This window comes from Symphalangus syndactylus, chromosome 16 (assembly GCF_028878055.3).
Source record: "Symphalangus syndactylus isolate Jambi chromosome 16, NHGRI_mSymSyn1-v2.1_pri, whole genome shotgun sequence".
Lineage (NCBI taxonomy): Eukaryota > Metazoa > Chordata > Mammalia > Primates > Hylobatidae > Symphalangus > Symphalangus syndactylus.
In genome coordinates this window covers 89,550,493-89,577,535 of record NC_072438.2, presented here as the reverse complement: position 1 = coordinate 89,577,535, position 27,043 = coordinate 89,550,493, and the positions used below count along the sequence as shown (strand labels likewise).

Below are 27,043 nucleotides of genomic sequence, written 5' to 3'. Positions count from 1 at the left end.
CATAAATAAAGCCAGTTCTTATAAAAAAAAATATCTCGTTTCTGTTCTGAATGGTCAGATTAATTATCGGAAAGTCGGCTTCCAACTTGATGAGATTTGTGCTTACTTTGCTTTGAAAATTGACCTTTTCGTTAAACAAAGCTTTACAAAGACCAAATAAGTCCTTACAAACTTTGTTTCCAATGCATCATCACATGTGACTTGTTTGCAAATAAGAATTCTGCATTCCTAGGGCCCAGTTCTCTTTTATTTATACCTTTGATCTCAGCACATTTTCTCTGGAGGTCTCTAAATACTACTGCCCTTACTGGATCTTACTCTAATGCTGCCTAATGCTGCCTAATGCCCATGTCCTACAGTCAACTGTTCCAGTGGGAAAATAATACTTACTTCTTCCTTTACAAGTGGCCACTCAGAACTGGCCCATGACAGTATTTTTCATCATCTTCCCTTTGTAAACCTCCTGCATCCATAAGTGAATCTCTTTAGGATGAAACGTTAATGTACTAAAGTGTCACAAATGGCTGTTATCCTACATCTGCTATATTTGTCATCCATTTCTCAACTTGATCTTTATAGTTCACATTTATTCATGATTAATGTGTTTCCAGTTAGTACTAGTAGAAAAAAAATCCATTTCTTCATGGTTCACTAGAGAAGATTATAAACCTTCTAACTTAAAATTATCTTCATATTGAAATTCTGTCCAAATGCAAATCCCAGATAAAGCTTCACATGCCCTGTTATGTTTTTCCTTGGTGACCTCAGCCTACAGAAATTTGTGTTTTCTCCAAGTGTCTTTTGCATTTATGGCTCCCAGCATAAACTTCATCACACATATTTAAACTCTATAGTTGTTCTCTGTGTAAATTATTGCCTCAGCAGTGCTTAATCTCCTTGTCAGTAGGATCTATATTATCCTTCCTCTGTATCCCATGAAGTGCCTAGAATACTACTCTGTAGGGGTCAAAAGTGTTAATAGATTTGACTTTGTAATGTCATAAATGGGAAATTATAAAGAATATTTAATCTCTTCAATTATTAGATTTCAAGACTTGAGTTCTTTCTAAACTAAACTCCTGGAAATCAGAGAAAATGTAACCTGTTGACAGACTCACTCAGCATCCATCTTGGTGCCTTATAAGTTAGAATGCAATCTCAGTGAAGCCAGGGATGTTGACCCTCCTGTTCACCCCTACAACATGGCACACAATTTAGGTCCTAGACAACTGCATGTTGAATGAAAAAAAGTGAGTTGTATCAAATAATTTCTGGGATGTTTTCCTAGCCCATATTTCTCTTTTTGAAAACATGCTATGGTTTGGATGTGGTTTGTTGGTCCCTAAAAAACTCATGTTAAAATCTCGCTCCCAAGGTGGTAGTGTTGGGAGGTTCAGCCTACATGGAGGCGTTTGGATTATGGAGTAGATCTTGCATGAATGGCCTGCTGCTGTTCTTACTCTCGCAAGACTAGATGAGTTCATGGGACTGGATTAGTACTTGCCAGAAGGGGTTGTTATAAAGCTGGGATACTCCTCAAGTTTTCTTCTTTTCACATGCATCCACCTCCCCTTTGGCCTTCTCTGTCATGTTGTGACACAGCAAAAAAGCCCATGCCTGAAGCCAGGGCCATGCCTAAGAACTTCTCAGCCTGCATAACCATGAGTTATATAAACCTCTTTTAAACAAATTATGCAGTCTTGGGTATTCTGCTACAGCAACACGAAGCCAGTTAGGACAGAACACTACTTCCCTCACCAAAGGTGAGCCCCATAAGCAGAGAAGGCCCCTTTTATTTTTGTCATAACTGATTAGACTTGTAATACATACTTGACCTAAACCAGCCAGTCAGATTCCCCCTTATTCTTGTTGAACTATTAACTTGGGGCACTGGAGTACATAATAGGGATGAAAGCTGACAGTAGAGGTGAATTGCAGGGCTGGAAGAACCACATGCTGCCATAGATACCGATGGCAGAGCTCTCATGTACGAGGAAGGAGAAGACAAAGCTGATCTGTGGAGAAAGGTGAAGGAGCAAACCAAGGGGAAGAGACTCATGGGGCAAGAATAGACAAGCTTTGCCCCAGGGCTCTTGTCCGGTCCTGCCTCTGATACCTCAGGAGTTTGACTCATCCCCTGCCCTTAATTTCCATGAATCACTCCTGGGCGGTCACAAGCCATCTCTCAGGGTTTCCTATTATTATGTCACCAAACATATTTTATGGACCCAAAATATTCAATAAATATGTGTCATAGAGATTGAATTGAGAGGACCATGAAGGTGCTTCTAAGTAATAGACAGAGGACTTGAACCCTGCTGTCAGTTGCACCATAGGTTGTGACTGAGTTACAATTAAGTTACAGTTAAGAACGCTGAACCAGATTACATTCATGGATGCTTCTACCTCCCAATTTTTGTTATCTGCCAGGTACCAGTCATTCCAATGAAAATGATTACATTCAATTCACCAAATATTTACATTCACCAGTTCACCAAAACTATTACATTCAATTCCCCAAACTATTTACATTCAAGTCACCAAATACCCAGACATTTCATCAGTTACGAGGATATAGCTAGGCATTTATAGCATTTTTTAGTTTTCATTTAGTTTAAATTAAATTGGTGCAGTTTCTTTTCAAATCCATTTGTAGCTCTTCACATTCATATCTCACCAGATTTTATTTCCTTTACTCTGGGATCTTTCCAAAGAAAATGAAATCAAAAGTATGTTTAAATAGGCTTTTCTAATCCATGTGCATGGAACACCTGTCTTTTTTATATCTGTAGAAGGCTCTCTCATTAACAATTTAGTGTTGTGATTTTATGATTTTTTTCTTCTGAACATATTAAAGCAGCTTTGTTAACAACATTTACAAGATTTTCTGGGCATATGTAAGTGTAAAAAACATGGTACAGGCCTTGATAGAAATTAATACAGACCCAAGGGACAGAAAGAATGGCGCATAGCAAAACAAACAAAAACAGTAGATATTTATATCATATCCAACTCTAATATTTCAATAAACCTTTACATAATTACTTCTATGTAGTTGAATGATAGTTTGTAAGATGGAATTATAGTTGTTAAAGATGAGTTCAAAATGTGTTTTTTTCTCAGTAACTTTTTCTATACTTTGTCTTGTTAAGCAGCTGCAAAATGTGTTTGCTAGCCCTAATTAAATAGTATGTATAAAACTGTATTTGTTACATACCAACACTGTCTGCTTAAAATAAAAAATATATATACATATGTGCGCATATATATGTGTGTGTATATATATATTTTTTTTTTCAATATTCTCTCATAACTTAGTCCAAGTCCAAAATATTAGTTTTGTTGATGTAGTTATCTACAATATGATCACATCATATGTTCCTCTAGGAAAACTCACATTAGAAAGACAGCAGAATCCTCATTCTGACCCTCAGTTCATGTCTCAATGTAGCATAGTGGCCTAATCCATAGCATGCTGGCATTCATCCTGGTACAGGGGACCATCCACCCTTGTCCTCAGATGCACACAGGCAGGCAGGGAGCCTATATATATTCATAGGCCAATCTCTCCCTGGTGGGAACCAATCCATCTGAGTATCTAGACTCATTTAAATGGAGCAGAATAGTTTCATGAGTGGCCAACAGGAAGGGGGAGAGAAGAACTGGCTGACAACCATGGGAAGGGAGGAAAACCAAGAGCTTTGTTAAAATGAGGACTCAAAGAAATCAACAAACGTGCAAAAAACAACAAATAGTTTAGTTAGACTCTGTTAGACGTTGCATGAAATGATGAATGGGAATTAAATCTAGAAATTTAGATCAGAACCAGATTATAGATGGCATTGATTACCAGGCTAAGGAAACCAAATCTCAAACTGTACTTAAGACACCACTGATGATTTTCAAGCAGAGAACTGACTTACAACAATGGAAACAGAAATGGCAATATTAAATCCTACTATCATGTCATAATCATTTACACTAGGCAGAATACTGCAAGGAAAATAAAGATTAGTAAGGCATCATATTTGCCTTCAGGAATAAAAAAGTCTACAGGTATACAACATAAAATAATGAATAAATATCCTTATACTATAAAGTAGAAAGGATTAACTTCTTAAGGAAGGACAAGAGTGCTATGGGGGTCATGTCAGTCCTATAAATTCTTTGCTGCTGTATCCCTTTTTCTTCCATTAATTGACTCTGACCCTCTATTAATTCAGTCCTACTTCCAGTCTTCAGAAACAAATATGATTTCAGATAAAAATTACTGAACCAACTTTTACCCAATACTCTGAAGCTTAGCAAAAATCACCTTTACCGCCCACATCTAATAATAGCAAACATCCCTTGAGCATATGCTAGATGGCAGGCATATTTCTAATCATTTTATAAGCCTCATCTCATCCAATCTTTCCAAAAGCACTACCTGGTAAGTTCTGTTACCATTTCCTGAGGCTGAGAGACATAAAAGAAGATGCCCAAGGCGACCAAATTTATGCTCCTTGCTCCTAGTCAACACACACACTGCTTATGACATAATTTGAAAATTGGCCTCTGACCTGGAGTCAAAAGCCCTCACATTGTTCCCAGTGTCTGCCTTTTCTTTGAGATCTTGTCCTCACATTGTGTTCACATTTTCTTACATAGGTTCTGTCTTGTCTGGCCTGCTGTAGTCCCTGTAGCAAGACAACGTCTCAGAGAAAGAGGGCTTCATCAGCCTAGCTCTGGGAACAAGGGTATGTGGGGTAAAATCAAAGCTGACTCGTAATAGAGGCTCGGAACCAGATTCAGATATCTCTGTCTCCACACTGGTTCTTTCTCATTCCCTGAAGCATATACACTCCTCACAGCACCAGTATTTACCTTAAGTGTTCTAGCTGCAGGCCACATTCCCAGGAAATTGACCCTGAAATGCTTGGATTTGTGCATGGAAAGTTTATTGGGAAGTCACCTTCGGAAAAACACCTAAATCCTATTACCACGTCATAATCGTGGGTGAGGAAATGATGGGTGAGGGAAGCAAAACTCGGCAAGGCAGAAATTGAGTTCTGATGCAGATGTCTTCAGATTCCCTATTTGTGAACCTGGATCTAGAAGGCCCTTTAGAATTCTCCCAACTGAGACAAGAGGACAGGAGATTTGTATGCCCATTCCATTGGCTTGTCATTGGACACAGGCTACCCCATTAGGTAAGGCAGCTTCCTTGGCCAAAGTTAATTCCTGGACAAGGACTTAACCTTTAACCATCTAAGGCAATACTCCCTGTAGTTGGGGCAATGGTTGATCCATTCTAAAGTGGGTTTTAGACAATACACAACAGTATTGACCTTAGCCCCTCATCGTGATTTCCATCCATCTTGAAAAAGCTTCTGGTTGGTCTCTTTTCCTACAACAACTTAAATAAAGGAAGGTTAGCTGGCCAACTACATCCACTCCCACTGCAACTGGTCTTAAGGCCACAATGGGTACTCACCATCTGTCTGCTACTACCCATGCTATATTTCCCAGATCTTTATTTAAGGACTTGAAGGGCTTTGGGAACATATCTGGTGTGGTGAACCAGACCCTTATTTCCAAGGGCAATGCTTTCCTGTCCACCTTGTCCTTCTCCAGGTGCACCTGTCAGTTTTGTCCATTTACAGTCAAAAGTGAACAGGTGAGTGCTAAAAGACACACCAGTAGGTTACCTGAGTGCAATACATTTTATTCCCTTTCCCCATTGAATAATGACAGCTTTTCCTCAATTACCCCTTCAAGGAAGGAGCCTCCTTTCCTTGTCTGCTAGTCTCTTGAGACAAGGAGTCAAACGCAGCCAAGAAGCAGCCCTAGCTTTACATTTTGTAGCAGGATTCCCATTGCATTCCCAAATGGAAGCATTTCTTCCTCAGAATCAGGATATCAGACATGAAAATCTTAAGAGTTTCATAATCAAGAAGCACAAATTTCCAATTGTGATACTGGGAGTGATAGTCCTTGTGGCTAAGGCTGCTATAACATAACAACATACCATAAACTAGGTGGCATGAAAAACAAAATTATTTTCTCACAATTTTGGAGCCTAGAATGCCCAAAATCAAGGATCTTTCAGAGTTCAGATTCTGGGGAGGATCCTCTTTGCAACTTGCAAATGGTCACCTCACTGTGTTTGCATATGGAAGAGAGAAAGAGAGGGAGAGAGGGAGGGAGGGAGGTGGAGGGGGAGAGGGAGAGAAGGAGGGGGAGAGGGAGAGAAGGAGGGGGGGGAGAGAGGGAGAGAGGGAGGGGGAGAGAGGGAGAGAAGTAGGGGGAGAGAGGGAGAGAAGGGGGGAGAGGTAGGGAAGGGGGGGAGAGGTAGGGAAAGGGGGGAGGGAAGGAGAGAAGGAGGGGGAGAGAGAGGGAGAGAAGGAGGGGGAGAGAGAGGGAGAGAAGGAGGGGGAGAGAGGGGGAGAGAAGGAGGGGGAGAGAGGGGGAGAGAAGGAGGGGGAGAGAGGGGGAGAGAAGGAGGGGGAGAGAGGGGGAGAGAAGGAGGGGGAGAGAGGGAGAGAGAAGGAGGGAGAGAGAGGGGGAGAGAAGGAGGGGGAGAGAGGGGGAGAGAAGGAGGGGGAGAGAGGGGGAGAGAAGGAGGGGGAGAGAGGGGGAGAGAAGGAGGGGGAGAGAGGGGGAGAGAAGGAGAGGGAGAGAGGGGGAGAAGGAGGGGGAGAGAGAGGGAGAGAAGGACGGGGAGAGAGAGGGAGAGAAGGAGGGGGAGAGAGAGGGAGAGAAGGACGGGGAGAGAGAGGGAGAGAAGGACGGGGAGAGAGAGGGAGAGAAGGACACGGGGAGAGAGAGGGAGAGAAGGACACGGGGAGAGAGAGGGAGAGAAGGACAGGGAGAGAGAGAGAGAGAGAGACAGACACAGAGAGAGACAGACACAGAGAGAGAGTGACAGAGAGAGAGTCTCTTTTTATAAGGACACCAATCTCATCAGATTAAAGCTTTACGCTGATGCTCTCATTTAACCTTAGTTAATTCCATAGAGGTCTATTTCCAAATGCATCACGTTGGGGGCTAGGGCCAAAACACGAATTTTGGGGGAACACAAACATACGATTCACAGCAGGGCCACTGCTATTCTATCTGCTGGTTCATAAGTCTTTCTCTTCTGATTTCAGACATAATATCACAACATGCTCATTTATTTGTGTGCATAATACATTCTAGAGGTGCATAGTATAATATCTCTCTCTGTCAATGATGGGGTTTCAGGTGCACATTCTCTCTTCCCAACAGCTTTTAGGTTGTGGGGTATATAATATAACCAGTGGATCTCTTTGACCTCACTTGGTCCTCACTATATCCTCACTTTCTTGCTGTAAATTGTGTCACTTGGTCTGCTGCAATGTTAACATGCAATCCCATATCAGTTGAAAATACATTTCATAAACAGATAATAATGATGGTTGAGGCCTTATGGGTAGGAAGGCAAACTAAACTAAACATATGTGCTTACTCCTGTTATAATAAATCATCTACCCTTTCCATTGTGGAAGAAGATCAATATAATCACCTCACTAACAAGATGATGATTGCTCTCCTCAAGGGATAGTGCCATATCAGAACCTCAGGTTTTCTGTTTCTGTAGGTTTGGAGTTTCAGCAGCAGTGGTAGTAAATCATCTCGGTGAATAGGCGTTCATGCTGTGTCTAGGTACATCCTCAATCCCTGTAACTATGATAATTCAATCTATATGCCAGTCCAAGTGTGGCCAATGATAGAAGTAACTGACTTCAACTGGTTATCTTATCAACTTGGGTTTTTTAGTGCATTGTTCATGATAGATGTTATCTGTTGGAAATTTATGTATCACATGAGAATCCTCACAATTTGTGCCCACTTCTATATGTTAACCACAGATGTCGATTCCTCAATTGATCTCTTTGTCCCTAATATTCCAACATTTTTTATACCCAGACACTTACTAACCATTCAAGCCATGCTTATTGGCCCCCAAGTGAAATAAATTCTTATTTCAGGCCATCTTTCTTTTCACTCAAAATGAATGACATGATTACCTGAAACTTGGTCAAAGGGAATATTTCCTCTCTCTGCTGTTTTCAAGGCCACTTTGAGTGGAGCTAGACTATGGCAGGTCATTTTTATTTTTTACATCTACAGAAAATTCATCATTAAACAAGTTTGACATTTTTTTCTTCTTTCATCAGCTGCTCATAAGGAAACCTCCATTTGGCCATGGGCGTGAGCTGCAGTAGAGAGAAAGTGTGATGTGGTGGATGAGGTGGGTCTCAGTCCCTTGCTTATGCAGCTTACTTGTGTCCTCTACCCTTGCTAGTACCTTATCCCAGGTATGTGTGTGCATGTGTTTTGGGGCGGGCTATATAATTCTCTATCACCAGTGCCATACTTTGTTCCTGCAACCTAAATGTATACATTGTGATCATCTTCTGGGAATTGGAATAAATCACACAACATCTTTTTCCACTATGGCTACCTCTACCATCACAGGGGTTCAGGATTGTATTAATCAAGTAGCAAGACTTCTTGCAATGCTACCTGTACCTGCTAGAGCATCTTTATGTTTCTTGTAACTTACTCAAATCTAGCAGCCTGTGTTGTCACTTGATAAATTGACAGAGGCAGTTTTCAAGTATAGAATATGCTGCCTTTAGAACCTATAGAGACAGTTTCCCTTATATAAGAGTATCTGGGTAAAGGCTGCAGGTCCCTTTGGGGATAACTGGATAAATCATTATCTTCTTCATTTTTACCCAAACTTTCCTCCATTCCATATCTGAGATCCAGGAACTATTCCAGGGCCATGATTTTCATTGAGGTGCCTGCTCTCTGCAACCTGATCATCTGATCTTTGTTCCTTTTGGTTATAGATTGAACAACACCCTTGTTGGGTGTCCATAAGTACATCAGAGCTCTTTTTGGGTCAGGACTCCCAGTTGCCTTTCTTACCTAGTTATCCATTAGGATTATTTTGCCCTCTGTCTTAGTCCATTTTGTGTTGCTATAACAGGATGCCACAGACTGGGTACATTACAATGAATATCAATCTACTGGCTCACAGTTCTGGAGGCTGGGAAGTAATATCAAGATGTCAGCAACTGATAAGGCCCTTCTTCCTATGTCTTAACATGGCAAAATACATCACATGGTCAAAGAGCAAAAAGAGGACGAGAGAGAGTAAGAGGTGTTGAAACTACTCCCATTAAAAAAAACAAAACAAAAAAAAACACTCTCATGATCATGGCATTAGTCCATTAATGAGGCCAGAGCCCTTCTGACCTAAATACCTGTTAAATGTCTCACCTTTCAATACCATCAATTGGTTATTAAATTTATTTTCTTAATTTTATTTTTAATTGACATGTAATAATTATACATATTTATGGGGTACAGAGCGATACTATTATACATAGCAATTAAATTTCCACATGAGTTTTGGAGGAGAAAACCATTCTAATGAAATCATCCTACTTGCAACTGATGGATAAGAGCTGCCATGTGGCCTCTACTAGTTCAAGATCCTGCTATTTCAGTTGCTATCAGGGAGCACAGCATCTCCTACCACCAGGATGTCTAATCCTATTTATAGCTCTTCCTTACCAAACTTTATACTTCAACCCTCTTGATCCAACACTCTCAACATCTGGGCCCAAATGTACTTTTCCTGCTCCTGCTAGAACATATTGTTTGGGTGCTGCAGCAATGTGGGATACAGTCTCTTTCCTCTCTTTGTAGGTGCAGTACCTTCCTAGGCATATCAATAAAGGAGGTGCAATTAGAGTCTGAGGGAGGTATATGTGTCTTATGAAAAGCAGGAACCCCTGAAATGTCTCAGTGAAAGGGAAGACCTCTAGCCAATCACAGGAAAGACTGGGCTATTAACGCAGGACCAAAAAGTTAAAGGAAGTCTGGAGACTCCAGGCTTTAAGTGGACCAATCCAGATGTTCTTATTCCAAGTATAAGGGTCTCATTCCTTCACATTCTTACTCCTTCATATTCAGTGTCCTGACCTTGGCATACCAAATGGCCAAATGTTGGGGAGTCAACTTTCTCTGGAGCTCTCTGCTGTCATAAACAAGACCTGATCTGTATCCTTATCTTTTTCTGTCCTTTGGATGTATGAATTAAGAGTCTCTCTAGGCCGGGTGCAGTGGCTCAAGCCTGTAATCCCAGCACCTTGGGAGGCCAAGGCAGGTGGATTACGAGGTCAGTAGATCGAGACCATCCTGGCTAACATGGTGAAACCCCGTCTCTACTAAAAATAGAAAAAAATTAGCCCGGTATGGTGGCACATACCTGTAATCCCAGCTACTTGGGAGGCTGAGGCAGGAGAAACACTTGAACCTGGGAAGTGGAGGTTGAGGTGAGCTGAGATGGTGCCATTGCACTCCAGCCTGGGCAACAAGAGTGAAACTCCATCTCATAAAAAAAGAGTCTCTCTATGTACTACAACATCATCTCCTGTTTTTCATGCTTTGTCTTATATTGGAGTTATTTACCTTCAGCTTTTGATGACCTTTCCTCAATGAATTGATGATTCCCAGCAATAACCATCCTATTCCATATAATTACTACCTCCTCCAAGCCCATCAAACACCTGATATAGAGTGCACATTAGCATTTTCGCTTCCATTGGTATTTCACCCCAGGTCACCAGCAGTGAAAGCTGAATGTCTACACCACAGCCACCTGCCATGGCCAATAAGGGCTTCTACCAAAAGTAATAATGTTTTAACTGCCAGACAGTAACTGGGTAATATAGCTTGAAAAATTCATCTCAGAGTCAGCCTCCTATGACAACAGAAGTTGGCACCAACTGTCAATAAACAAGATTCCCAGAAAACAGATACAGCGAGTCTCTGAGATTTGTGTACAAGTGGTTTACTCAGGTGGAGAGGTGAGGAGAGTAGAATTGGGCAGGTAGAGAGATTGAACTGTGATGAAATTTCAATGGGGGCCTCAACTGGATATTATGGAGAGCTCTGGAGCTGGAAATTCCTTGGCTTGCTTCAACTGAGGCAAGGAAGCCATGTCTTTTTATTCCTACACCAAGTTATTGATTAGAGGCTGCCCCCAGGAAGGAGGCATAAGACCAGGCAAAGCACTTTCTTTCAGTTGAGAATAGTTCCTAGAGAAACTAGACCGTGAGCAGTCAGCTGACAAAACAAGATAGACAAGAAAAGCAGTTGCGAGACTGACTGCCTAATTCCCAAAGCAAAACACGGTTGGCACACAACAGGGTTCAAGGGATTCTGGGTCTGTAAACTGGCTCTACTCTGAAAATTAATTGAGGGGCTGTGGGCTGTGATTCTCTGTTTTTATAATTCAAATTAATCTTTTGTCCATTCGACCTAGAGTTTTTCTCCTTATATAAATTAAGTAGGAATGCATCAGGCTTCCTATCAATTTCACTTCTAGGAACACCGTTATTAATTAGCCAGTGCCAGAGCTCTACATGAGTCGGACGATTCTGATTGCAGCTTTCCCTCTGCTGGCCATTATGGTAGTAGCTGTGCCCACCTTGCCTTTGACGGTTGAGTGCTGCCACTTTGCCCCTGCCACCTCGGGATCCAATTATTCCCATTGTATTTAAATTTTGTAGTTTCGTGACTGAGATTCCCACTGTTAGATCTGACATAAAGAGAAGAGCAATTACAGGGCTCTTCAGAGATGCAGGTGCTGCCCTCACAAATCTATTTCACAAGGCACTGGTCAAGGATATATCTTCTGGACCCTCCCAGCTGGGATGAGTAGGTCTAAAGTGACTAATCCACTGCACCGTCCCAATCTCCCTCAGCCTTTAGATCTCTTCCTCTACATTAAACCAAGGGAAATCAGGCATTTCCAGCTCGCTCACAGTGGGCCATCTTTTAATCCATATTTTCGATAACCAAGCAAATAAGCTATTGGAACTTTTTCTAACTTCCCTAGCTGCAACATTAAATGCAGAGTCCCTACTTAGTGGGCCCAAATCAATAAATTCAGCCTGATCCAACTCTATGTTCCTTCCACCATTATCCCATACCCTTAATATCCATTCCCATGCCTGTTCTCCAGATTTCTGGTTATACAAATTAGAGAAGTCAAACAGTTCTTTTCTAGTGTAGCCCACCTCCTCATGGGTCACACTCTCAACTTCACCTCTACGGACCTGCCAGAACGTTAGTCTAGTTTTAGGTCTAAAAGCCAACAGGGGTGTTGGGGGTTGGGATTCTCCTCTTCCTGAGGAGAACCAACATTATTTTGCCTGGCAACTGCTTCAGAAGAGGTCATCGCTGTTGCCTCAGGCAGCACCAGGGTTTATCTCTTCAGACAAAGGCAGAAAGGTTAATGGCAGCATGGGTGGAGGAGGGGATGTTGCCACTACTGAGGATGGGGAAGCTGTTCCTTCTGGCAAAAAAAGGTTCATCAGGGCTTACAAACTCAGTGTACCCAGCCTCATCAGGGTCCTCCCAGATGTCCCCACTCCAAGTAGCAGGGTCCCATTCTTTTCCAATCAATGTCCTCACTTTAACAGTAGACACCTGGCGAGGTTGTGCATGCACCTTTCATTGCAGGTCAGCCACTCACATAATAAGAACTTAAGTCTGTTTCTCCATGATTTCTGCTCTTTCTCGACTGGAGATAAGACTTTTACTCAGGGCAATGATAGCAGATTTGAGGCTTAGTATCTGCTTTTGAAGCTGGGAGACAGAATCCCTGAGTGCATTATTTTCTTTCATCATTCTCTCCAGTGAACTTGGGAGCAACCAACCAGCTTCATTATGTTCCTTGGTTCTCCACATATGATCAAAGGTATTATGTATAGAGTCACTAAACTCCTTGCCCCTCATGAGGGGTGAATCAGGAGTATCAAATGCATTTATTTTGCATAACTGTCTAAAATCTTCATGCCAAGGACTATCAGTGTTCTCCATATTATTAGAAATAGAATCCTTAGCATTTTTGGGTCTAATCATATTAAGCAGCCAACTCGAGAAACCCTAAAACCAATGAAAGAACTCCATTTTTAACATTCTGTTCCTCTAGAACCACTCCTGATACCAAAATCTGTATTAGTCAGGGTTCCCTAGAGGTACAGAACTAATAGGAGATAGATAGATAGATAGATAGATAGATAGATAGATAGATAGATAGAACTATAAATATATATCTATCTATAAAGGGGAGTTTATTAAGTATTAATTTATATGATCATAAGGTCCCACAATAGGCTGTCCCCAAGGAGAGCCAGCCTGAGTCTCAAAACTGAAGAACGTGGAGTCTGATGTTCTAGAGCAGGAAGCATCCAGCATAGGAGAAAAATGTAGGCTGGGAGAGTGGGCCAATCTCACCTTTTCATGGTTTTCTGCCTGTTTTATATTCACTGGCAGCTGATTTGATTGTGCCAACCAGATCAAGGGTGTGTCTGCCTTCCCCAGCCCATTGACTCAAATGTTAATCTCCTTTGGCAACACCCTCACAGAAACACCCAGGATTAATACTTTGCATCCTTCAATCCAATCAAGTTGACACTCAGTATTAACCATCCCAACAAGCAAGGAAAAAATACTGGAGGAAAGATCTTCTCAAAATTATAAGACATATGAAGACATACATGACTGCTTATTTATAAAACCATATCACAGTAAAATTTCCCAATTTGAGTCAATAGCTGTCTACTTATTGACCACAATGAATAGAATATTGGGCATAGACAGGCACCAAAGTGCAGAACACTAAATCTTCGTTTTAACAAGTCTCATTATATGGAAAGAATACATTAATTTATTCAATCCATTTGTGTCGACTTGTGTTCAAACATCTGTCACTGTATAGACAATTTAGGTGACACAGAACTAAGCACATGACCTCTAAGTTTATGATTAATTGGGATAGTGAGGAAGATATAAAATGAATTACATTAAATGAGATACAGAAATGGGTAGTACAGAAAATAAACCAAAAAAATGTTGAGAGGAATTGATTTCAAATTTGAAGCCATTTGTGTTGTCATACATCTGTTATCGGTACCCATCAGAAACATTTCTAGAAAGAAATTCACAGAGAGCTATGGGATGCAGTAACCAACAAAGATGATCACATAGGTATATGGGTAAGCAGCTCATGAAGACTGAAATCAATACCAGAACTTGAAGTAAATAGGCTTAGAAAAGAACATGATGGGGGCAATCAGAAAATAATGCCTCCTAAGCAAAAAGAAATTATTTTTTAAATATTTTTATATATGTAGATAGATAGATAGATAGATAGATAGATAGATAGATAGATAGATAATTTGTTTTGTCTCTATCGATAAATGTTTGGCAGTTTTCAAATGGTTTAAGATACCAACCATCTGAAATATAGGTCACTGACAATAGGTGAGCCAGAAAATCAGTATACTACATCTAAGGAAGAATTGATTTGTTTAAAAGGAAAGAATACAACTTGACCAAAAGTTAAATAGAAAATGAATCTTACACTTTACCCCACAGATGAAAACATATAAACTCTGAAACCACACACACACAAACTATTACTAAAAGGTTCTCATGCAAGTTTAAGTCTGAGATATTCTTATCCAGGGACTGATAATAATGAATTGTTCTATATTTTATTTGCTTATTGCCTAATTGTTATACCCCAACTTCACAGGCAGTTATTAGTGCAGTAGAGTGCAGATTATACAGGTTTCAAATAATGAAGTGTGAATTATCAAGGACAAAAATCAATATTTCTACAGAAAATATGCATCTTTATTACATACCTAAAATGGTGCATTTAGCCCTTAAAATGGTAATGATGAGCATGTGATTTTATTTTCTGTTAATGCTAATACTATTCTTCTTAAAGTCAGTGTTCTTTTGTTTTACTGAATCTTATTGGAATTTATTTAATAGATTTGGTCTTCTCTGGACAGAATAATCAATACTTGATTCAAACATTGATCATATTTTAGTTCTTGGGATAAATGAAGAGTTCATGAGTATCCACCATATGTTTATAATTAAAACTAACATATGTGGCTAGTCAGTTTTCCCAGCACCATTACCATTTACAAAGAATAGGAGATCCTTTCCCCATTGCTTGTTTTTGTCAGGTTTGCTGAAGATCAGATGGTTGTAGATGTATAGGGTTATTTCTGAGGTCTGTGTCCTGCTCCATTGGTCTATATGTCTGTTTTGGTACCAGTACCATGCTGTTTTGGTTATTGTTCCCTTGTAGTATAGTTCGAAGCCAGGTAGCATGATGCCTCCAGGTTTGTTCTTTTTGTTTAGGATTGTCTTGTCTATACAGGGTCTTATTTGATTCCACATGAAATTTAAAATAGGTTTTTTCTAATTCTGTGAAGAATGTCAATGGTAGTTGGATGGGAATAGTATCGAATCTATAAATTACTTTGGGCAGTATGGCCATTTTCATATTGATTCTTCCTATGCATGAGGATGGGATGTTTTTCCACTTGTTTGTGTCCTCTCTTATTTCCTTGAGCAGTGGTTTGTAGTTCTCCTTGAAGAGGTCCTTCACATGTCTTGTTACCTGTATTTCCAGGTATTTTATTCTCTTTGTAGAGACTGTGAATGGGAGTTCATTCATGATTTAGCTCTCTGCTTGCCTATTATTGGTGTAAAGGAATGCTTGTGATTTTTGCGCATTGATTTCATATCCTGAGACTTTGCTGCAGTTGCTTATCAGTTGAAGAAGTTTTGGGGCTGAGATGATGGCGTTTCCTAAATATAAAATATTGCCATCTGCAAACAGAGACAACTTTACTTCCTCTCTTCCTATCTGAATGCCCTTTATTTCTTTCTCTTGCCTAATTGCCCTGGCCAGAACTTCCAATACTACGTTGAATAGGAGTAGTGATCCTTGTCTTGTACTGGTTTTCAAAGGGAATGCTTTCATTTCTTTTTTTTTGTATTCCAACATTTTTATTTTAAAATAGTTTCAAATTTACAGAAAAGTAGTAAGAAAAATTCAGAGAATTCTTATATTTGTCTTTTTTTTTTTTAAACAGGAATGTCTTTTATTTCTCAACATTATTCAGATAGATTACTTCCCTCACATATAATCAATCCTAAGGGGAAATTGCCAATTTCCATGTTTGTGGAAAGTCCATTTTCTTTTTTTTTCTTTTATTATTATTATACTTTAAGTTTTAGGGTACATGTGCACAATGTGCAGGTTTGTTACATATGTATCCATGTGCCATGTTGGTGTGCTGTACCCATTAACTCGTCATTTAGCATTAGGTATATCTCCTAATGCCCTCCCCCTCCCCGCTCCCCGACCCCACAACAGTCCCCAGTGTGTGATGTTCCCCTTCCTGTGTCCATGTGTTCTCCATGTGTTCTCATTGTTCAATTCCCACCTATGAGTGAGAAAATGCGGTGTTTGGTTTTTTGTCCTTGCAATAGGTTTCCAGTTTCATCCATGTCCCTACAAAGGACATGAACTCATCATTTTTTATGGCCGCATAGTATTCCATGGTGTATATGTGCCACATTTTCTTAATCCAGTCTATCGTTGTTGGACATTTGGGTTGGTTCCAACTCTTTGCTATTGTGAATAGTGGCACAATAAACATACGTGTGCATGTGTCTTTATAGCAGCATGATTTATAGTCCTTTGGGTATATACCCAGTAATGGGATGGCTGGGTCAAACGGTATTTCTAGTTCTAGATCCCTGAGGAATCGCCACACTGACTTCCACAATGGTTGAACTAGTTTACAGTCCCACCAACAGTAGAAGTGCTGCTATTTCTCTACGTCCTCTCCAGCACCTGTTGTTTCCTGACTTTTGAATGATGGCCATTCTAACTGGTGTGAGATGGTATCTCATTGTGGTTTTGATTTGCATTTCTCTGATGGCCAGTGATGATGAGCACTTTTTCATGTGTTTTGGCTGCACAAATGTCTTCTTTTGAGAAGTGTCTGTTCATTTCCTTTGCCCACTTTTTGATGGGGTTGTTTTTTTCTTGTAAATTTGTTTGAGTTCATTGTAGATTCTGGATATTAGCCCTTTGTCAGATGAGTAGGTTGCAAAAATTTTCTCCCATTTTGTAGGTTGCCTGTTCACTCTGATGGTAGTTTCTTTTGCTGTGCAGAAGCTCTTTAGTTTAATTAGATCCCATTTGTCAATTTTGGCTTTTGTTGCCATTGCTTTTGGTGTTTTAGACATGAAGTCCTTGTCCATGCCTATGTCCTGAATGGTATTGCCTAGGTTTTCTTCTAGGGTTTTTATGGTTTTAGGTCTAACATGTAAGTCTTTAATCCATCTTGAATTAATTTTTGTATGAGGTGTAAGGAAGGGATCCAGTTTCAGCTTTCTACATATGGCTAGCCAGTTTTCCCAGCACCATATATTAAATAGGGAATCCTTTACCCATTGCTTGTTTTTGTCAGGTTTGTCAAAGATCAGATAGTTGTAGATATGTGGCATTACTTCTGAGGGCTCTAGCTTTTTCCCATTCAATATGATATTGGCTCTGGGTTTGTCATAAATAGTTCTTATTATTTTGAGATATGTTTCATCAATACCTAGTTTATTGAGAGTTTTTAACATGAAAGGATGTTTAATTTTATCAAAGGCCTTTGCTGCATCTATTGAGACAATCATGAGTTTTTGTCTTTGTTTCTGTTTATGTGATGAATTACGTTTATTGATTTGCATATGTTGTACCAGCCTTGCATCCAAGGGATGAAGCCAACTTGATTGTGCTGGATAAGTTTTTTGATGTGCTGCTGTTCTCAATTTCCCAGTATTTTATTAAGGATTTTTGCATTGATGTTCATCAGGGATATTGGCCTGAAATTTTTTTTTTTTTTTTTTTTTTTTTATTATACTTTAGGTTTTAGGGTACATGTGCACAATGTGCAGGTTTGTTACATATGTATCCATGTGCCATGTTGATTTCCTGCACCCATTAACTCGTCATTTAGCATTAGGTATATCTCCTAATGCTGTCCTCCCCCCCTCCCCCCACCCCACAACAGTCCCTGGAGTGTGATGTTCCCCTTCCTGTGTCCATGAGTTCTCATTGTTCAATTCCCACCTATGAGTGAGAACATGCGGTGTTTGGTTTTTTGTCCTTGCGATAGTTTACTGAGAATGATGTTTTCCAGTTTCATCCATGTCCCTACAAAGGACACGAACTCGTCATTTTTTATGGCTGCATAGTATTCCATGGTGTATATGTGCCACATTTTCTTAATCCAGTCTATTGTTGTTGGACATTTGGGTTGGTTCCAACTCTTTGCTATTGTGAATAGTGCCGCAATAAACATACGTGTGCATGTGTCTTTATAGCAGCATGATTTATAGTCCTTTGGGTATATACCCAGTAATGGGATGGCTGGGTCAAATGGTATTTCTAGTTCTAGATCCCTGAGGAATCGCCACACTGACTTCCACAATGGTTGAACTAGTTTACAGTCCTACCAACAGTGTAAAAGTGTTCCTATTTCTCCACATCCTCTCCAGCACCTGTTGTTTCCTGCTTTTTTAATGATGGCCATTCTAACTGGTGTGAGATGGTGAAAATTTCTGCAACCTACTCATCTGACAAAGGGCTAATATCCAGAATCTACAATGAACTCAAACAAATTTACAAGAAAAGAACAAACAACCCCATCAAAAAGTGGGCAAAGGACATGAACAGACACTTCTCAAAAGAAGACATTTATGCAGCCAAAAAACACATGAAGAAATGCTCATCATCACTGGCCATCAGAGAAATGCAAATCAAAACCACAGTGAGATACCATCTCACACCAGTTAGAATGAAATTTTCTTTTTTGTTGTGTCTCTTCCTGGTTTTGTATCAAGATGATGCTGGCTTCATAAAATGAGTTAAAACTGGACATCTTCCTTATACCTTATATAAAAATTAAATCAAGATGGACTAAAGACTTAAATCTAAAACAGAAAACCATAAAAACTGTAGAAGAAAACCTAGGCAATACCATTCAGGACATAGGAATGGGCAAAGACTTCATGACAAAAACACCAAAAGCAATTACAACAAAAGCCAAAATTGACTAATGAGATCTAATTAAACTAAAGAGCTTCTGCACAGCAAAAGAAACTATCATCAGAGTGAACAGGCAACCTACAGAATAGGAGATAATTTTTGCAATCTACCCATCTGACAAAGGTCTACTAATGTCCAGAATTTATGAGGAACTTAAACAAATTTACAAGAAGATAAAAGTAGCCCCATCAAAAAGTGGGCAGAGGATATAAGCAGACACTCCCAAAAGAAGACATTTATGCAGCCAACAAACATATGAAAAAAAATCTCACCATCACTAATCATCAGAGAAATGCAAATCAAAACCACAATGAGATACCATCTCATGCCAGTCAGAAAGGCGATTATCAAAAAGTCAGGAAACAATAGATGCTGGTGAGGCTGTGGATAAATAGCAACACTTTTACACTGTTGGTGGAAATGTAAATTAGTTCAGCAATTGTGGAAGACTGTATGGTGGTTCCTCAAGGATCTAGAACCCGAAATACCATTTGACCCAGTAATCTCATTACTGGATATATACTCAAAAGAATATAAAGTATTCTACTGTAAAGACACATGCACACCTGTTTTATTGAAGCACTGTTTACAAGATCAAAGACATGGAACCAACCCAAATGCCCATCAATGATAGACTGGAAAAAGAAAATATAGTAAATATACACTATGGAGTACTATGCAGTCCTAAGAAGGAATGAGATCATGTCCTTTGCAGGCACATGGATGAAGCTGGAAGCCATCATCCTCAGCAAACTAACACAGGAACAAAAAACCAAACACCACATGTTCTCACTCTTAAGTGAGCACTGAACATTGACAACACATGGACACAGAAAGGGGAACAACACACACCAGGTCCTGTTGGGGGGTGAGGGGTGAGGGGAGGGAACTTAGAGAATGGGCCAATAGGTGTAGCAAACCACCATGTCACATGTATACCTATGTAACAAACCTGCACATTCTGCATATGTATCCCTTTTTATAGAAGAAATAAAGAAAAAACAACACATATAATTATAATTTAAACCAACATATATATTAATTATAAACATATACTATATATTTATTTATAATATGTATTATGTTTCATTGTAAACACTACACACACACACATATATATATATATATATACACTCTTTTCTGATATAAAAATGTTGGAAAATATAATTCAAACGAGTAAGTTTAAAAGCAACAAAGAAACATGAATTGAATTGAGTCTACCATTACTTTTGTCTTCTGACCAAATATACCCATATCCAAAGTTTTCTAGTTACATTTTTCTTTCTAATTTATTGAAGCATCCACAATTCTATCATACCTTCAACCTTGAGAAGAAATATCTGAGCAGCTAGCCTAGTTGTAAAATACAACAGGGTGCAAATTGTACTCTTTACTGGGAGTACCTCAATTCCAGAGAAAACTTTTAAATGAATTTCTAAAAGTGTTTATGCAAGGTTAAATGGTAAGGAAGAAAAGCAGTTAGCATTAAAATCACTCAGCTCATGTTTGATATTTCTGTAATAAAGGATGATTATCCTTGACTTTAGATTATGTATCATGATTATAACTTTCATAATATAATTATTCACAAAATTCTCCAAATTAGCCAGGCTTCTCAAAGAAATCCAAAATTTGAATCTATATTGCTTTCTCTTGCTTGAATGTCCTGATTACAATCAGCAAATCTCAAATACTTTCCTCAGTTCTAAGTTGAAAGCTATATACATTTTATACTAATTATGACTTTAAAATTTAACTATAATTCAAGAGACAACTGAAGAAAAACAAAGCAGCACTTTTGTGAATGTCTCATTAATTTTAATTAAATTTTTAAATTTACCCTTCCATCCTACATTTATAGCAAAATTACAAAGCTTAAAGCTTTTAAGCCCTGTCTACTTGAGTAAGTGAGAGTTAGCTTTGTTTTATGATGATACTTGGTTGAATTCTGGGAGTGTGGAGGGTGGGGAATCGACTGTTTTCCAGAAAACACTGATGTCCGTATTTCTTTCATAATAAGTTCTCTTCCAGAAGCTTTCTACAACTGAGATGACAGTTGCCTAAGGATACAGCAGGTCTTCCCTTTATAAGTCTTTCTCTCATGGAGAATGTAGGTATGGTGGATGCAAGAGTGGGCTACTGATATGGTGGATCCAAGAGTGGGCTACTGATATGGTGGATTCAAGAGTGGGCTAGGCCAGGAATGGTCAAGTTCAGTGGCCCGCTGTAACTTCTACTGCCTTCTATGAATTCTCAGTTCTACTCACAGTTTCTACCACTTCCAGTAACTTGGTAGCTTTTTCTTCGAATCACTATCTCTACAAAACCTTAGCTCATTGTTAACCAAATGTTAGGCAAGAATTTACTAAATATTCATTGGTCAATACCTCCATGAAATCTTTAACAAACAAACCTTAAATCCTGATTACTCTTTGCCATAGTAATGTCTAATAGAAATTTGAAAGTAGTCTTCACCAAGCAAAGTTTTCATTATCTCAAGCCCATGCTATCCGAAAATCTAGCTCTATGTGAAGATGAAGACTAAATAGCATAAGTTAAGAACATCCAGTAGAAGAAATAACAAGAAAAGGAAAGAAATCAAATTAAGGTGCAACACAATCTATGTAATTTGACTATATTTTGACCATGTGTGTATATATATATATACACACACATACACCCTCATGAAAAGCATATAAGAATGTGTCAGAACATGATTTTTTTGTTGTTCTTTTTTTGAGACAGAATTTTGCTCTTGTTGCCCAGGCTGGAGTGCAGTGGCGCAGTCTCAGCTCACTGCAACCTCTACCTTCCAGTTTCAAGCGATTCTCTTGCCTCAGCCTCCTGAGTAGCTGGGATTACAGACACCTGCCACCACTCCCAGCTAATTTTTGTATTTTTAGTAGAGATGGGTTTTCACCATGTTGGCCAGGCTGGTCTCGAACTCCTGACCTCGTGATCCACCCACCTCGGCCTCCCAAAGTGCTGGGATTACAGGTGTGAGCCACTGTGCCAGGCCCAGAACATGATTTTTTAAAATTAGTATTCTTATTATTTAAAATTATGTGAAATTCAGGTAAATTTTATGTAACTAAAACTAGAAGTCTGAAAGTTTTGTGAAGCATGGAATGAATTATTAGGCAGATAACAAAAGTTGGAGAAACTCAGTGTGTAGACGATCTTATTCTAAAGCCTTAAACAACACATTTCATGCTACTTAGCTCCCAATACTAAAGTGAAAAAGTCAAGTATTGTTTTTCCCAACCTCCCTTGCAGCTAAAGGTGGCCACGTAATACAGTTTTTACTCATGATATTTGATGTGAGATAATGCTTTTGATAGGAAAGGGGAAAAGAAGCTGGCAAGGTACTTCCTCCTGAACCCTTCTTCCTGCTTAAATACAGAGATGATTATTGAAATTACAGAGATAAGACCAGGCGTGGTGGCTCATGCCTGTAATCCTAGCACTTTGGGAGGCCAGAGCAGGTGGATTACCTAAGGTCAGGAGTTTGAGACCAGCCTGGCCAACATGGTAAAACCCCATCTCTACTAAAAATACAAAAATTAGCTGGGTGTGGTGGTGTGTGCCTCCATGCCTGGCTAATTTTTATATTAGCTACTCAGGAGGCTGAGGCACAAGAATCACTTGAACCCAGGAGGTGGAGGTTGCAGTGAGCCAAGATCACACCACTGCACTCCAGCCTGGGCGACAGAGCAAGGGAGAGACTCTGTGTCAAAAAAAAAAAAAAAAATAGGAATTACAGAAATATTGGCTATTACATCATTAAGCCAGTGAATCAAAGCAAACAATTTCCTCCTGGTGGACTTCTTATACATGTTACATTTGCATAAGCCATTATTGCCTTATTGTAGCATTTTCTTTTTTATTTCAAATACATGTTGCTTAAGTGAATCTTTGAATTACGCTGCTGCATTTTCTTGTTTTTTACTCCTGTACAAAATATACAGACTGATAAGTGATAAAGAGATGGACAGACAGACAAATAGTCTGATAGAAAACAGATGCATAATATATCAACACTATAAAGGGAATAGTGTCTGAGTTCCAACAGCCTAGCTTTAATTCCCTGTTCCATTACTTAATATTTGTGCAACCTCAAATGAATTCGTTTATCGCTCTGTGCTTTAGTTTCCTGTATTTAAAATGCATTTTCTAAAAAATAAATTAAAAATGCATCTTATGACAGTTATTATTCAGTTAGTTTAAGGATCATAAGAATGAATACATACAACACTAAAACTTAGCATTAAACCAAAGGCAACCGTAGAGCACTGACTCTTAATTTTTCTCTGATGACGTACAATATAAGATAATAGAATTGCACATTGAAATAAAATACACATTTGAATTAGAATATTCAGAATCAATCATTGGGCTCCTACAGAAAGAGATGAATACTTAAAATTTCTCTAATACTTTAGCCTTGTCATCAGTTTCATATTTTTTTCTTTTTGTTCTGTTCCTATGGCTCTTTTGATGACATTAAACCATCTTCCCCTCTCTGCCCCAATGTAATTCTTCCCCTTTCCTCAGGACCCTGGAGGATTAGCTTGAGCTTATCAAGGAAGGTTTCCAAAACACATACAGTTTTAAAATATGTTACATATAGATGCTTAAGATAATCCAGTAGCCTTTTTTCTCTACATTTCATTGCTCTTAGCTTAGAGCTATCTTTTAGCTTAAGCTCTCTGTTAGGGAATGAGGAGGCTCAAAGAAGAACTACTTGTCTACATCTGAGATCTGAAGCATCTTGAATAACTCAAAAGGGAAATGGAGTTGAAAAACCAGAGTACCTCTTTTATTAATGATGAAACAGACATCAAAAGAACCTAGAACAGAGACAGTTACTCAAGCATCACTGGGCCTCCTGGGGCTGACACTAAATTTAAAGTAAAAAAGGATAGAGATGGACACATGCTCTATGAGTATTATTTATGAGGGTGGGACCTGAGTTCCCTATGCTCAGTTTCTTCTTGCACACGCCTCATCAGATTACGACCTTCCTCATTCCCCAGGGAGCCATGAGTTAGGAAGTGAACAGGAGACTACAATGCCATGTGAGCTGTCCTCCCTGACTAGAGGAATGCCATGCTAACTGTCCTGTCTGAAAACCTACCAGTTGCAAGGAAACATTACAAGAGGAGACAAAGCCTTCACCCTCAATGCTGGTTCAAGTTGTACCTCTCTTACTTGATATTAAGGGCCCTATATATTTCCTAAATGAATGACTTCTTTCTTTCTCTTTTCTTTTCTTTCTCTCTTTTTTTTTTTTTTTTTTTTTTTTTTGGACAGAGTCTCACCCTTTTGCCAGGCTGGAGTGCAGTGGCGTGATCTCAGCTCACTGCAACCTCCACCTCCCAAGTTCAAGTGATTCTCCTGCCTAGGCCTCCCAATTAGCTGGGACTATAGAAGTGCGCCACCACACCCAGCTAATTTTTGTATTTTTAGTAGAGATGGGTTTCACCATATTGGCCAGGATGGTCTTGATCTCTTTACCTCGTGAACCACCCACCTTGGCCTCTCAAAGTGCTGGGATTACAGGCATGAGCCACCGCACCCAGCCTGAATGACATATTCCTAATTCATTGTTTTCTTCTTGGTTGTGGTAGGTATAGTCGATGCAAAATAATTAATTAAGATTATTGGCCTGGCGTGGTGGCTCACGCCTGTAATCCCAGCACTTTGGGAGGCCGAGGCAGGCGGATCACAAGGTCAGGAGATCGAGACCATCCTGGCTGACACGGTGAAACCCCATCTCTACTAAAAATACAAAAAATTAGCCAGGCATGGTGGCAGTTGCCTGCAGTCCCAGCTACTCAGGAGGCTGAGGCAGGAGAATGGTGTGAACTCGGGAGGTGAAGCTTGCAGTGAGCTGAGATCGCATCACTGCACTCCAGCCTGGGCGACAGAGCGAGACTCCGTCTCAAAAAAAAAAAATTATTAATTTTCTAATAATGTATAATATTTACAACCTCGGCTCAATAAATTCATCAGCCCAATCTGCCAGAAATATTTGATAAAAACACTAATATTCCTTGGAATAGACCATTTAAAACAATTATAAGGAGGTTTTATGAACAGTGATATAAGGTTGTTTCACTGTAGCATACATACCAGCAAATCAAATTAATGAATATTTATCAAAGTATTACAGTCTGTAAAATACAGTGCTAGTGTTATAAGGAATAAAAAAATGATGTGACAAAGGTCATTAATACTTGGGATGTTTGATTTTTTTCAAAATCACTAATGCAAATTTAGTTGGGGATATAAAGACCAAACACAAAAAAATAAGCGGCAATGCCAGAAATGTATGCCTTATCAACAAGGCTATGAAACTGTTACTACACAAAATCTTATTAATTTTCAAAACAGAATTTATAACACTAGCTGTGCATACAATGCAGGGAGAGATCTCATTGAGATGCTAAAGCTACCTAGAAGAAGGGATCAAGGTTATGAAGGAAGAAACGAAGAGTAAAAAAGGAAGGGATGGAGGGAGGAAGAGTTAAGCAGTTCACATTTTTAAAAAGAAATACGACATTTTAAAATTGGGAAAAAAGTAGTAAGAAGACCATTTTGACAGGCACTAAAGATTAAAGCCTGAACAAATAAAGATGTCAAAGTGAATATAGTTCAAAAGCCATGCTAAGGATCTGGACTTATGAACAATGAGGAGTAAGAGAAATTTTTCTGTTATTAATTGTGTTGCCCAAACCACAAAAGTGGCCATGCTGACTATGCTGGCTGTTGTTCCTTCATGTATTATGTCTAGTCATTTTTTTTTTTCTTCTAGGAACGGTATATTGAAATATCCAGTCCTAGTAGTACCCTCAACTCCCTGACAGCATCCAATCCATAGCAAAGTCCTGCTTCCTTAAACCCTTCCCAAGATCACCTAACCCAGGCCCACATAAGAAGTACTTCCTCACATCTTACTGAGACATCCCACAGTTCCCCATGTGTGTGTTCCTCCTCACTTCAATGTGTCTTAAACCAACCTGTTCAGTTGCAGATGTGTTCCCAGTGGTGTATGGTTCGAAGTCATTGGCACAACCATGCCCCTATAACTCACCCTTAATTTTTCTTTGCGTGGTAGATGACATGCTGCCACTTTCAATTTGTAAAAAATAGAAAATGCATATTCTTTTCACATTGAATCCTAGACACAAAGCTACCACTTGAGAATACAAATTGGTGTATGCTGTGCAAGCAAGAGGTGAAATGAACATATAAAACTAAACAAATAAGGGAGAGAAATGTCCACCTTTATCTCAGTTATTTCAAACACAGATCTAATGGGAGGCACATCCATAGCCATCCATCATAATTGTTTCTTCCTATGTTTTCACTCTTAGTGTGCCTGGCGGAATTTTTAAAATCAGTTACAGTTTCAGTCTCTGAAAAATGATCCCATGCGAGGGAATCTTTATTGTCATGGACGTGATATATATTCTTGTTATTTTTTCCTTGAAAGCAGAGAATATTCTATAATCTTTAATATAGAATGATTTATTTCTTCATTTCACTAACCAAAATTTTTTTTGGATTGAAAGAATTATTCTGCATATTGCTATCCCAGGTCCTAGTAATTTATGTGATTTTTATTCTGAACCAATTAATCAATTTACATATTCATCCTCTCATAATTTTTGTTTGTGTCTGAATTTACAAAGGTAATGTCCAACTTGATTCATTAAATATATTTTATAAACTGTTACTCCTTTGTGTGAATTTCAATTAGGATTTAGAGAGAAAATACTATTTTTCATGCCTAACAGACTTTGCTTACTTTTCATTTCCATATATTCCTAACTAAGCACTGTTGGCCTATAAAGAAGGCTTCATTAAGGTTCTAGCGTAAGTTGAACTAGTATTCTAAACTAACCACCACCACAAGATAACTCTAACTCAGCTACATTGAGCCATGTGTATATCCTTTCAAACTATCTTATTAACTCTAATTTTATCACTCTGTAAATTGAGTAAGATGAGTCTTCTCAGTTTGTT

At 39.1% G+C, this 27,043-nt stretch overlaps 1 long non-coding RNA gene across 1 annotated transcript in view; it reads left to right on the top strand.

The window, feature by feature from the left end:
- The first annotated feature begins 8,183 nt into the window (after positions 1-8,183).
- LOC129464703 (uncharacterized) overlaps positions 8,184-27,043 on the top strand; it is a 34,884-nt gene continuing 16,024 nt past the window's right edge. Inside the window, exon 1 of the long non-coding RNA XR_008651676.1 lies at positions 8,184-8,257. This is a non-coding gene — a long non-coding RNA (uncharacterized lncRNA). The remainder of the gene's footprint in view (positions 8,258-27,043) is intronic.